Raw genomic sequence first — 13,686 nt, forward strand, 5'->3', positions numbered from 1 at the left:
AATACAAAAACAGAAAAACCCAGCTACATCCCTAGCCCTAGCCCTTGGTTTATTCATGTTATTATTTGGTACTAAAAATTCTAGAGTCTCAAACATGTTTGGAGGGTTTTGTTGGTGGGTTGTTTCTTGTTTATTTAGTTTGGTTTGGTTTTTCAATCTGGACTTGCTTTGTAGACAAAGCTGGTCTAAAACATCTTAAGAATCAGTCTAACACTGACCTACATCCCCAGTGAACGCTTTGGTTTGGGTTTTTTGTTTTTGTTTTTTGGAGATAAGGTTTAGTTGCCCAGGTTATCCTTGAATTCACTCTGTCCCCCAAGTAGAACTTGAACCTTGTGTATCTTGTGGGGGTTTTTTTTGAAACAATGTGTCACTACGTTATTTGGGCTTAAACTCAAACTCAGGACTGTTCAATTTCAGCCGCCTGAGTGCTGGGATTATGAATGTGCACAACCACATCTGCTGCACTAAGACTCAAGGTTCCCCCACATTCCCACAATTTAAAAAAGAAAAAAGGTTTTTAAAGAACAAGAAAGTAATTGTAATAAAGGTGAATTCAAGGGCATTAAAACAGTAAAAATTTAGTACTCAATTTAGAAACATGCATAAGAGTTGCAGATTCATCTCTACAGTGATATTGAATTTGCCTGTCATCACAAAACCCTGGGTCTGAGCTCTAGCATATATAAAAAACAAAAACAAACAAACCAACCCTCAATCTAGTAGTGACACACACACATTTAATCCCAGCACTTGGGAGGCAGAGGATCTGAGTTCCAGGCTAGCCTGGTCTATAAAATGAGTCCAAGACAACCAGGAGTACACAAAGAAACCATGCCTCAAACAAACAACAAAAAAGCTAGTCATGATGGCATACACTTATAAGGGAGACAAGACTATAAAAGAAGTTCATAATCAAAAGAAACACACACAAAAGGGGCACTAGGGAAAACATACGGGGGGGGATTCAAGTGGGTAAATGTGCCTGCTGCTGAAGCTGATGACCTAAGTTTGATCCCTGAGGCCCATGGTTGAAAGAACTGATGTCTGAAAGTTGTCTTCTGATCTCTAAATGCAAGCCACAAATACAAGAGCCCTCATTCATACATACTAAAAATAATAGTAATTTATTCTACGTGTATTCGTGTTTGCTTGCATGTACATACAATGTGCAGAGGGCAGAGAGGGCACTGGATGTCCTAGAAGTGTGGCCTGGACAGTTGCCAGCTCCATGGGTGCTGGGAACTGAATTTGTTCCTCTACAAGAGTAGCAAGTACTTTTTAAACCCTAAGCCAACTCCCCAGGCCCAGAAATGTAAAAGAAGAAAAGCTAGCTTTTCATAGTTCAGTGGCTTACCTAGGTATATCCTGTATGACCTAGGTTTGATCCTGAGTCTATGAGTATAACACACGTGGTATTTTCACAATTTCTAATGATCTATGTCTAAACATAACTGTAACTGTGGGAAAATTACTTTCCCATAGGAAATATGAACCTAACCTATATAAATGGAAAGAGAAAATACACTCTCCAAATTGTCTTTTGACCTCCACATAGGTATGCGCACACCCAGGCACACAGAAATAAGTGATAAAAAAAAATTTAAGCATGAATGTGTTGTGGTACCACACACCTTTAATCTCAGCACTCGGGACACACAAGCAGATGGATCTAAGTTTGAGGCCAGCCTGTTCTACACAGCAAGTTCCAGGACAGCAAATATTACACAGTGAGACCTTGTCTAAATAAATAAGCAAACAAATACCATGAATGCTAACTCATTTTACTATTATTGAAAAGCTTTATTAATATAAATTTACAAGGTATAATCATTTTGTTTGGCATAAAATAGTTAAGTATGAACCATTTCATTCATCCTTTCTTTGTTTTGGAGGGAGAGACTCCATGTAGCCCTAGCTAGCCCAAAACTCTATTTAGTCCAGGCTGGCCTTGAACTCAAAGATCTGCCTGTCTCTGCCTCCCAATGATTAAAGACATACACCACCACAGTTTTTTCTAAGTATCAAGCAGAAATTATGACACATCTAATGAAGACACAACCAATGATCACCAAGAAGGAATATCCAAGCCTAGGGCACTGAGCTAAGTGATTTACTTACATGCTTAAATTTCATAGCCACCCGTCCCCAAGACCACCCAACTGGCACAGGCCAGAAAAGAATTTACAGTTTAAAAGGACTCAAATCTCAACTCTGCTGACATGCCTTCGGATTCTTGGTTACTTCTCTAAACATCAAATTAAAAAAAAATAATAATAAACTCAATTTCTCTTTCCATTAAACAGAAAGAGGTGTGATGGGCTAATGATAATTCTATTACAAAAATAAATCCTTAAATACAGTTAAAATATGTATTTATACACATGGAAATTTCCTTATTCATAAGAATGTGTGTCAGGAGGCTGGGGAGATGCCTATCAGTTGAAAGCACTGACTGCTCTTTCAGAGGACCCGGGTTCAATTCCTAGCACCCACATAACAGCTCACAACTTTCTGTAACCCCAAGATCTAACACCCTCACGAGACATAAGTGTAGGCAAAATACCAATGCACATAAAATAAAAATAACTTATTTTAAACGTGTGCCTAAGTATTAAGAGGTGATGTGTCTACCACCTCAAATAATTCCACAAAATAAGCACAGAAAGAGTTACAGTACATCCGTTACCTATTGCAACTGAAAGATAAACACTTATTTTCACTTTCCTATTGAAAACTTTTAATAAAAAGTTGTCGGGGCTCAAGATGTAGTTCAGTTGTAGAAAGAACATAATCAAGAAACCCTGGGTTCTAACCCCAAAACTATCATCACCAAAAAAAAAGAAAAAAAAAAAAGAGTAAAACAAAATGTTGGAACTGAACTCTCTTGGGTCGAACTGTCTCTCAAAATTACTAGGGTTTTTGGGTTGTTATTTGGGTGTTTTTTTTTGGGGGGGTTGGTTTTATTTTTTTGTTTTGTTTCGTCGTCTTTTGGTTGGTTGGTTGGTTGGTTGGTCTGTTGAAAGAGGGTTTCTCTGTGTAACCTTGGCTGTCCTGGAACTAGCTCTGTAGTCCAGGCTGGCCTTGGACTCACAGAGATCTGCCTGCCTCTGCTTCCCAAGTCCTGGGATTAAAGGTATACATGACCATTATATATTGTTAAATACAAAAATCAAAGTGAGAAACTTTGTGCAGGACTGCCACTTGTGAATATAAAAGTGTATGCAGATGCCCCTTAAATGGGGGGCAAGAACTAGATGAGTATTACAGTATGGCAAGTAGTGAAGTAACTGTGTGGATACTTTTGTTACACTTTACTCCATTCCACCACTTCTACACCATTTCCTAACTTTTTGTAACTTTTAAATTAAACTACAAAATAGGTCCTCTTCTAATACACTATACTGAATGGCAAAGTCAACAAAACTGTCCCCATGTCTAAAATAAAATCTGTATTAAAAACAGATCCTGGATCTGAGTTGGAGGCCAGCCTGATCTACTGAATGAGTCTTCCAGGACATCCAAGGCTACACAAAGAAACCCTGTCTTGGGGGGTAGGGGAGGAACAAAATCGATCCTGGAACAGGTAGAAAAGGTGGGAGAGCATTCTTTTAGAAAAAGGTGCAACCCTTACTCTTCCTTACTTAGAGGTAGGGAGCTAAGAGGCATAGCTCAGTGGTAGGGCCCTTGCCCAGCATTCTTGGAGCCCTTAAGGCCCTAAATTCAATTCCTAGCACAAAAAAAAGAAAAAAAGAAAAAAGAAAAGCCAATCAGAGCTTGTAGTGCACACCTGTATCACAGCACTCAAAAGACTGTGTGAGGCACATTCACAAGTCTGAGGCCAGTCTGGACTACACAAAGACTACTTCAAAGGCCTTAAGGGAGGGAAAAGAAATGTTCCTACAAGAGAAAGGCCCTGGGTCAATCCCCAACACAAAAATAAAAATAAAAAATAAAATTAAAGTGGGGGGACCCGATTTTACAGCTTCAAGCAAGAACTTAACACTATGACATTCGATCATATGTAACTTTATCACTGTCCATGACTATCTCCTTTACAAAAACAAAGGAGGTAATAAACCAACTCCAATCACTTTAACTTAACAGTTTGTTTTTCCACATTTTATTAAATTTCATAAACGACACTGTAGCAGTAAAATACTTTGCTCAAATAACGTGTAAAAATTCCTCAAACTATCTTAACACCGAAAAATATATCCTCACTCAAAAACGATTAATGAATAACTACTAAATACAAACATAAATCTTAAGGTGGGCAGTGTTGGCTCACAACTTTAATCCTGGCAGAGGTAGGCGGATTTCTGAGTTCAAGTCCGGCGGTGTACTGAGCGAGCTCCAGAGAAACCATGTCTCAAAAAAAACCAAAAACACAAATCTTGACATCGAACAGAAATACACACACGCTTATAAAAGCCTTAAAGGTAAACTCCAGTAAACCCAAGGGGGCGGGGAGAGAACCTTCTGGTGACGCTACCAATGAACCTCTCACCCTACCCATTAACAAAGGGCTTGCAACAGGAAGAAAAAAAAGAGCCAACATGACAGTCAAAAACGGGTCGTCTGTTACTCAGAAAGTCCTACTACACACACTCTAGGCATATTTCCTCCACAAACGGAAAAACCAGAAAGCTATCACTGCAGTGGGAGAAAACAGACCAACACCTTCTAGGAACAGAAGACAAAGTACGGCAAACGCCCTAGAAAGCCCAACAGGAAACAGCGACAGGCCCTCGGACCAAGCGCCCGGGAGGGCCGGCCGGCAACCTCAGGGCAGACCAGGCGTCTCGGCACCCGCATACCTCTCTCCCCTTCCACTCTCCACCGCATTGTACTAGTGGGAGGGACTCCCGGAGAGCTCCGCCCCCTCGCCCGGTCCAAGAGCAGGGCGGGTGCAAGTGGGAGGTGGCACCGAGCCGAAACGAGGGAAAAGCCCGCCTAGGTGACTGAGGCTGGAGGCGGAGACAACAGTCCGGGAAGGGGTCCGTCGTGCGGTAGGGGAAGCAGAACCTCGGCCGGCCGGGAGGAGAGACCGGGAGGTGACGAGAGAAAGAGCACCTCCTTCAGGTAGAGGCGAGCACGCCCCTGCCCCCAACTCCCGGGCGGAAGAGTTACTCTAAGGAAGCTTCCTTGGAAGAGCGAAGGAAGAACCTGGAGGCCCCGCCCCCGGGCCGGGGACCAGACAGAGGGAAAGTCTGGTCAGGCCCCGGGCCCAGCCTCCCGGGTGGTCGCGCCCGCCCCCTCGCCGCCGGCAGCCTAAGCAGGTGCCGCCCCTCCCCCAGCGCGGCGCCCACTCTCCCGCCCAAGCCGGCCGCGCGCTCGGTCTCCTCGCGCCCCTCCCGAAGAGCCGGCTCCTTCCTTACGCCGCTCACCTTCGCGGGCGGCTCCGCCGCTTCTCCCCCGGCCCCTCCAGCGGCCACGGTTCTCACACACCGCCTCTGGTACCGCACTCTCCCTCACTCACACACACAGCGCGACCACGGCTCCTGAGCGGCCCACATATTATGCGTCACTCGCATGCTACGTGCTGTGTGCGCGCGCAAAGTTGGCGCGAGACGCGCAGGCAGGGAGGAGGGGAACGTCGGCGCACGCGGACGAACATCAAAGCGCTCCTGGGAAATGAAGTTCCGCGTTTGAGGGCGGGGGAAGGTAGGAGGGCGGATAGACACACCAGTAAGCGCCTCCCCGACGCATTGGCTTCTGGTATTTGTAGTTTTCTGTAGTAAATGTGAATTGCTGTGTATTCATTGGCTGCTGCCAAAGCCGCAAGGGAAAAGTGAAGAAGGGAATCGATCTTTTCTAAAGCCCGGCCGGCTACAGATGCCTGTACTTCGTCAGTAGTACTCTGTTCGCCGCATCAACCCTAGAATACACCAAGGTCAAAGAAAATGCATTTCGCACAGATGTATCAGAAATGACTATACCAGTTAAACAGAAACTCACTGGTTTTCCTTTGTCTTTGTGTTAAAAACATATTCGGGAGGAATTAAAAAAAAAAAAAAAAAACACTCGTTGCCAGGTATAGGTAGTATTCTATGTGAAGCAGAAAAAGGAAAAAAAAAAAAGTCCTTCGGCGAAGACTGGACTAATCACGGAAATCATTTAATTCAATTCCTCGATTTTAGAGTTGAAGAAAGTGAAGCCCACAGTGAAGGACTTGCCTAACATTACCAGCCAAAGTGAAGCATCCGACTTTGACCCAGAGCACCAATGTGAAGGCCTGGAAGATAAAGATACCTCCACAACTGAGCAGAAACTTGACAAAACCTACCCAGATGTCAGGCCTGATGCAACTCATTCTTGCTCTTGGCGTTCTGAGTGAGTTCTGTGCGTTTCCATAGAGTTCTCACAGCCAATACTATCACGTGGAAATTATTAGCCTCTGTGAGCCTATTGTCATGATCAGATTCTACGGCTGTTAAGCCTGTATCTGCGGAGTGGTGATGGCGGATGCTCTTAATCCCAGCATTTACAAGGCAGAAAAAGGCGGATCTCCGGGTTCGAGCCTGGTTTACATAGTAAGTTCCAGAACAGCCAGGGCTACACAGAGAAACCCTGTCTCGAAAAAAAAGAAGAAGAAGAAGAAGAAGAAGAAGAAGAAGAAGAAGAAGAAGAAGAAGAAGAAGAAGAAGAAGAAGAAGAAGAAGAAGCAGCAGCTCATCTTTGGGTCTCAACTCAAGTTCACCATCACCCTATCCCACCCACCGATCTCTTTTCCTTCCTCATTTATTTGTGTAGTTTGGAGTAACAGCTGCTCAAGGTACAAATTCTAAAGGATGATGGCAATGCTACAAGACATGTAACCTGTAATCACTCCTCTTTCCACAACACAGCTGTCTCCTGTGCTTCTGAAATCTTGTCTCTTGTGGTAATGGCCACTATTATTTCATTTGACTTTATAGCAGACTTGAATCAAGTGTTTTAGTTACACCCATTAGTCTCAACACCAGGGATCAGGGCTGTCCTGAACTCACTCTGTAGACTAACTAACTAACTGGCCTCTAACTCACAGTGATATGTCTGCCTTTGCCTCTCGTGTACTGGGATTAAAGGTATGGGCTAGCCAACTTTATGGAGGAGAAATCAGAAGCAGTTAGGATGAATCAAATGGAGTATTGCTGGGCTTGCTGTCACACACCTTTAATCCCAGCACTTGTGAGGCAGAGGCAGATAGACCTCTGTGAATTGGAGGTCATCCTGGTCTATATATTGAGTTCCATGATAGCCAGAACTACATAATAAAAAGACCCTATCTCAGAAAAACAAACAAACAAATAAGATATATATTTTGGGTCAGGAGAAGCAGTTAGCATGTAACAGCACTGGCCGCTCTTCCAGAGGACCAGATTTTATTCCCAACACCCACAAGGCAGTTCACGACCATCTGTAACTTCAGTTCCAGTGGATCAAATACTTTCTTCTGTCCTCCTGGATCTCATGCATGCATACAGTGCTCAACATACATGCAAGAAAAACACTTATACACATAAAATAATTTTTAAATTTATTTTTCTCTTTTCTTTCTTTTTATTTATTTTTTTTAAAGACAGAGCTTCACTATGCAGCTCCGGCAGTCCTGAACCTCCCCTATGTAGACCAGCTGTGGCTTTGAAATATCCACCTGCCTCTGCATTCCAAGTGCTGTGATTAAGGCTTGTGCCACTGTGCCCAGCTAAATTTTTATCTTTAAAAAGAAGGAGAAAAACAGAGATGGAGTTCACAATACCTACAATACTATTTTAGGCAGCTTTCCTGCCTACCTCCCTAGGCTGTGGACTCAAAATGTAGAGGGATGGGTTCTCTGTGACCCTCCCTAATCCCTTGGATACTTTATCTCTGCCTGTAATCAACTCTAAAAAAAGCCCTGCTGGGAACCCAAAGTCTTAATTCATCCAGGCAGTGCTAGTGCATGCTTTTAATTCCAGCACTTGGGAGGCAGAGGCAGGCAGAGATCTGTGTTAAATCCGAGGCCAGCCTGGTCTACAAAGTGAGTTGCAGGACAGCCAGGACTGTTACACAGAGAAACACTATTTACAGAAACAAAACCATTTAAGTCCAGTTCATCAAAGTGGGAGTCAGTGCCTCATTCTGTCACCAGATGGCACTCTCCACTTTGGGGACCCAGTCTGGGGGTAGTGGGTTGGTGGTGGTCCTAAGGGCCATCGAAGAGGGGATTGGGGGAAACTAAATCCAGGACATTGTAGTAAAAGAGCAGAACTACAGGGCCTGTCTAGGAGCAACTCTCTCAAGAATCTCCACCATGGTAGGCAGTGGTGGTACACACCTTTAAACACAGGAGGCAGACGCAGGGGGAATCTGTGAGTTCGAGGCCAGCGTCATCTACAGAGCAAATTCTGGGACCTGTCTCAGGGGGAAAAATTCATCTCCACCCTAAACTGGTGAGTGCAATCCCAGTACTCAATCCCAGTACTTGAGTGGAGAGATGGGGATCAGAAGATGTAGAGGAATTTTAATTCAGAGAATGGTTGCTCTGGCAAGAAATCCCATCCAAAGACCTTCTAGGTCAGTGTGATCGGGCTGGAATACAAAGATGCCTTTAATCCAGGAGGCAGAGGCAAGCAGATCTGAGTTCAAGAACACTCTAATATAGAGCAAGTTTCAGGTAAAGAAAAGCTTAAGTCCAGGCATAGTGGTACATGCCTTTAATACCAAACAATGAAGAAGTTAGTTTGTAGAAGGAAGCACCCATGTTTGAAAGTGATGCCTGTCTGGAGAGATGGCTCAGAGGTTAAAAGCACTGTCTGCTCCTCCAGAGGTCCTGAGTTCAATTCTCAGCAACCACACTGTGGCTCACAGCCATCTACACTGCTCTCTTTGGGCGTGCAGGTGTGCATGCAGATAGAGCAGTTATCAACATAAAATAAATAAAATCTTTTTTTAAAAAAGGAAAGAAAGTGATATCTAATTAAGTGGCAGAAAAAGTGACAAATCAGAGAAAGATTTGACAGAATAGGATACGACCAGCTCTCTAAGAAGAGAGAGAAAAGGGAAGCTACTTAATGGGCAATTCGAGAAGAGAGGAGGCAGTTTTGCCTGGACAGCTTTACAGAGAGAGGTTGAATGAGAGAACAAGCTAGACACAGGTGAAGACAGAACGTTTAACAAACCAGAGAATGAGAAGGAACAAGGATATTAGAGCAAATTGTTGGAGTTAGCTTGAAGCCAAGCAGAGCAATTGAGAGGCCGAGAGAAAAGCCAGATTGAGTAAGTCAGCTGGCAGAGGAGTTTGAGCCAGAAAAGCTGAGTTGAACTAAGCAGCCCAGATAATAACAAGAAAGGGTGAGCTTATTCAGCAGTAAGTCTCCAGAGAAACCCTGTCAAACAACAACAACAAACAAGATTGGCTGGTAGGCAAATCTGAAGTGCCTTTTTTTTTTTTGTTTGGTTATTTGGGTTTTGGTTTTTAAGACAGGGTTTCTCTGTGTAGACCTGGCTGTCCTGGATTCACTTTGTAGATCAGGCTGGCCTTGAACTCACAGAGATCCTCCTGCCTCTGCCTCTGCCTCCCTAGCCCTAGGATCAAGGGTGTGCGCCACCACCATCTGGCTGAAGTGCATTTTCTTAGTTATTGAATAATACTTGGAGGGTCCAGCCAATTGTGGGTAGTGCCACCCCTGAGCTGGTGATCCTGGGTGCTATAAGCAAGCCATGGGAGAGCAAGCCATTAAGCAATGTTTCTCCATGGCCTCTGCTCGTGTTCTTGCTTTCATGTTCCTGCCTTGATTTCCTACCCTGGCTTTTCTCAGTGATGGACCTATATGCTGTAAGATGAAATGAACACTTTTCTCCCTGTTACTTTCTGTTAGGGTGTTTTACCACAATAAAAAGCTAAAATTCTGTTGTTCTCTTTTACCAGCTCAGGGACTTTAAGTTACTTCATTTCTCTTGAGCTTCATTTTCTTTTTCTGGTTGAAACTATGGTTTTCTTTTTTCCAGCTCTGTCACTAGAGTTAAGTGTAAAGTGCTTAACCTGTTATGCACTTAGTACCAGATCCCTAATTCACAAAACCTTAGCTCTGGTTGGATACTTTGCCCTTTTGATGATTACAGAGGAGTGCAGACTTTTCATATAAATAAGAAATTAGTTCCTTATCAGAATAATTTTAGAGCACATTTTCAGCAAGCCCTGGACAGTAATAGAATAGCCACTTTCTTTTGAGGGGAAAGTAGATTTTGAAACAAGATCTAGGGCTGTAGAGATGGCGCGGAGGTTAAGAGTCCTGTCTGCTGTCTTCCTAGTGATCCTGAGTTCAATTCCCAGCAACCACATGGTAGCCCATAAGCATCTATACTGGGATCTGATGCCCCATTCTGGCATGTAGGTGTACATGCAGACAGAGCACTCATATACATAAAATAAATCATTTTTTAAAAGACAAGAAACAGGATCTCACATAGCCTCCCAGACCGATCTTAAGTTTGTCCTAGATTAGATATAGATAAATATATATATATGTATATATATATACACACACACATACACACGAGAGAGAGAGAGAGTGCACCAAGGATGACTCTGAACTCCTGATCCTCTTGCCTCTACCCCACAGAGTTCTGGGATTACAGGGCCACACCTAGCAAGGTATACTAGCCACTTCTTGGCCTGTTTCTCCACTCTTTGTTCTAGCAAAGGACTAAAAATAACAGAGTCAGAGAACAGAAGAAAGGAGACCTTCTCCGGGCTTTCTCCCCATTGAAAGCCGTATATCCAACCAAAGCTGAAGGACAGTAAAAGCCGAGGAGTCTTTTGGACGTGAAAGTAGACATGTTCACTCTTCCCACAAACCAGCCCGTTCATACTGACTTCCTGTTGGGTTGCTGTCTATATTTGGAGTCTTAGCCTAAAGCACACTTAAACTCCTTCCCTGGGATTCACTGGCAGAAGAGTCCTGTAATCAGAGAAGAGGCCAAAGGGCGTGGCCAGAGATAATATGCATAGACCATTCTTCACAGTGTGCTTGTCCAACACAAGATAGAAACGGTAGCATGATGGGGCCAAGTGTCCTTCCGGTTCTCGCCCATCCCCACTCTGCCCGACTTGATCCCCTAAGTGAAGTTATCAGTGATCATGCCACTGACTCTCTGGAGTTTTGCCCATCCCAAAAATCATGCTCCAGGTGCAGGTTTGGGAGGGGGAGGGGGTACAGGAAAGGTTTGAAGCAATCATCCCAGCGTCTTTAGCCTCAGGTTCCTTTAAGAGCAAAGAGCAGTCACGGTGACATCGAGCAGGCAATGCAAGCCTGGCCTTTAAGATCCCAGAAGACTTTTGGATTGTTGGCAAATAAGCTTATAGCTATAAGATTTCTACAGAATGCAGGAAGTCACTGGTCTGTCCCATCGGGAACTGCTCTGGGGTCTGAATGGGCAGATCCTACGAAAGATTCACACCATCAGTTCTTTCATTTCAGAAGCATAGCGATATCTAATGAGAAGAACCTGCTCTTACCTGATCTCCCCCTTCCTCCTCCATCCCATTTAGAGAGCACCACCGTCACCCAGAGTAACTACCTCCTATCTCTTTACAAGTCTAGCTTTTATGAACCTGGATCCCTGAGATATTGCCAAATATAGCCTAGAGTACCCCTTCGGGCTCGGAAACCAAACCATTGAGTAGAGAGATTGCTGGGTGCAGAGGATATCCTGGGCTCTTACCGTAGGGACAGCTCTTCTTCATTCCCTAATAGGTGGGGGAGTGTATCTCTATGAAAAGTCACATGATGTTCCTGAGAGGAGCCCCTTCTGCCAGGGTCCTGATTCACTGGGTTCAGACTTGTCACAAGAGATTTTTGTGAAGTCACAAAGCTGACTCCCTCCACACAGTGCCAAGGACCAGGACAATCAGGAACCAAATGGACATGGTTTATTGAAAGGGAGAACTTCAGAAAACAGACTTTGGACTGAAGAGGAAAATGTGGAGCCTGAAAGAACCCACTGGAACAGCCACAGTTTGAAGTGGGTGAGGTCAGAGACCTGAGGTTGAAGACAGTGTCTCAGGTTTTATCAGTAACTGCTAGGAACTTGGGTTATGGTCCTTACTTGTGTGTCTGTCTCTTGAGCCTCCTTCGGGGGACCTTTCCCCAAATGAATACATATAATTAGGATCCTGATTACCGGCATTCAGGGTGTTCCATGGGAAAGGGAAGTTTAAACCTTTGACCCAGAACCAGTTCTTCCCATTAATGAGGTCCATCTGTGATGATCAATTTGTTTGGCCTGCTTCCTGGGTAACCATGGGCTACCATATTTTGCTACACTGAAAAGCAACTTTGCTGGAGATGATACTGTATGCCTATAATCCCAGCATGTGGAAGATAGAGGCAGGAGGACCAAGGAGTTCAAGGTCAGCCTTGAATGGAGAAAAAAAAAAAAAAAAGGAAAGGAAAGACATGACTACTAAAACCTCAGACCAGGCTAAACCACCGAGAGCCTGTTCAAGAAAAAGGGGTGGAGATGAAAGAAGGGAATTAAAATAAAGAAATCTTGGTGGCCTTTGAGTTCTGTTATTTACCTGCTTGACTACTCCAAGTAAAAAAGACTGTTGGCAGAAGAAATGAGTGCCCAGCACCCACTCCAAAATGTACAGACTTAATTCTTGAAGAGCCAAGCAGAGCAGAAAATAAAGTGAAAGAGATCACTTCATTCTACAAAGAGTGGAAAGGTAGTCACTGCTGTGGAGGTTTAATGTAGGTTTAAATGCAGGTCATGACAGGAGCCACCGATAGAAACATGTTTTAGAAACAAATAGGGAGGGAGGGTGGGATTGGGGGGGAATGAGGGAGGGGGCTACAGATGGGATACAAAGTAAATAAACTATAACTAATATAAAAAATAAAAATTTAAAAAAAGAAAAAATAGCCTCGAAATGGTGCATGCCTTTGATTACAGCACTCAGGAGGCAGAGGCAAGTGGATCTCTCAGTTTGAGGCCAGCCTGGTCTACAGAGTGAGTTCCGGGACAGCCAAGGCTGTACAGAGAACCCCTGTCTAGAAAAACCAAAAAAAAAGCAAACTAAAATAAAATTTAAAAGGCTGGAGAGACAGCCCAAGTACTTGACTTGAGTGCTTGCAGCTCTTCCAGAGGACCTAAGTTCAGGTTCTAAGCACCGGTATCAGGCAGCTCACAACGGCCCGTTGCAAAAACTCCAGGGGATCCAGTACCACCACCTGGCCTCCATTGGTACCTAAAGATGTGTGACAGATGTGTACACATAAATAAAAATAAAATTTGTAATGAATAAAATTATATGTTTCAATTTAGGATTCATGAGCCCGCTGTTCTGTAATTCACCCATACCATCTGTACCTTGAGGGAGGAAGTGTAGCACTTTGTGGACACTACTGACTCCGCCTTCACCTGGCTCTCTGCTCCCAACTTTACCTCCTACAGGTCTTGAAATGAGCACTTCCTATTTTGTGCCTCAAAGTTCACAATGTTTCGTTTAATTGCCATGGCGATGATAGATGATAAAACACAGGACCTTGCACGTGTTGAGCGAAGCACTCTACACTGGGCTATATATGCAGCCTCACACAGGAGGCAAAAAGTCATGAGCACGAGCTACTTCTCTGTTCAGTAAACAAGGGATAGCAGTCAAGTCTTTTTCTAGATATCTGACTGTGCTCTGTTGATCCCTGTAGGCACCTGATT

The 13,686-nt window shown here is 44.0% G+C and overlaps 1 protein-coding gene and 1 long non-coding RNA gene across 3 annotated transcripts in view; one reads left to right on the forward strand and one right to left on the reverse strand.

Moving 5' to 3' along the window:
* Dcaf1 (DDB1 and CUL4 associated factor 1) overlaps window positions 1-5,545 on the reverse strand; it is a 56,718-nt gene extending 51,173 nt beyond the window's left edge. For both annotated transcript variants that reach the window (XM_021657035.2, XM_021657034.2), the window contains exon 1: window positions 5,391-5,545. The gene's annotated coding sequence lies outside the window, so the exon portion shown is untranslated. The remainder of the gene's footprint in view (window positions 1-5,390) is intronic.
* On the forward strand, window positions 4,929-9,876 carry LOC132654661 (uncharacterized). The gene is made up of 2 exons (XR_009592328.1): window positions 4,929-5,085; window positions 6,144-9,876. It is a non-coding gene; the product is annotated as an uncharacterized LOC132654661 (long non-coding RNA).
* The last annotated feature ends 3,810 nt before the right edge of the window (window positions 9,877-13,686 follow it).

This window comes from Meriones unguiculatus, chromosome 6 (assembly GCF_030254825.1).
Source record: "Meriones unguiculatus strain TT.TT164.6M chromosome 6, Bangor_MerUng_6.1, whole genome shotgun sequence".
Classification (NCBI taxonomy): Eukaryota; Metazoa; Chordata; class Mammalia; order Rodentia; family Muridae; genus Meriones; species Meriones unguiculatus.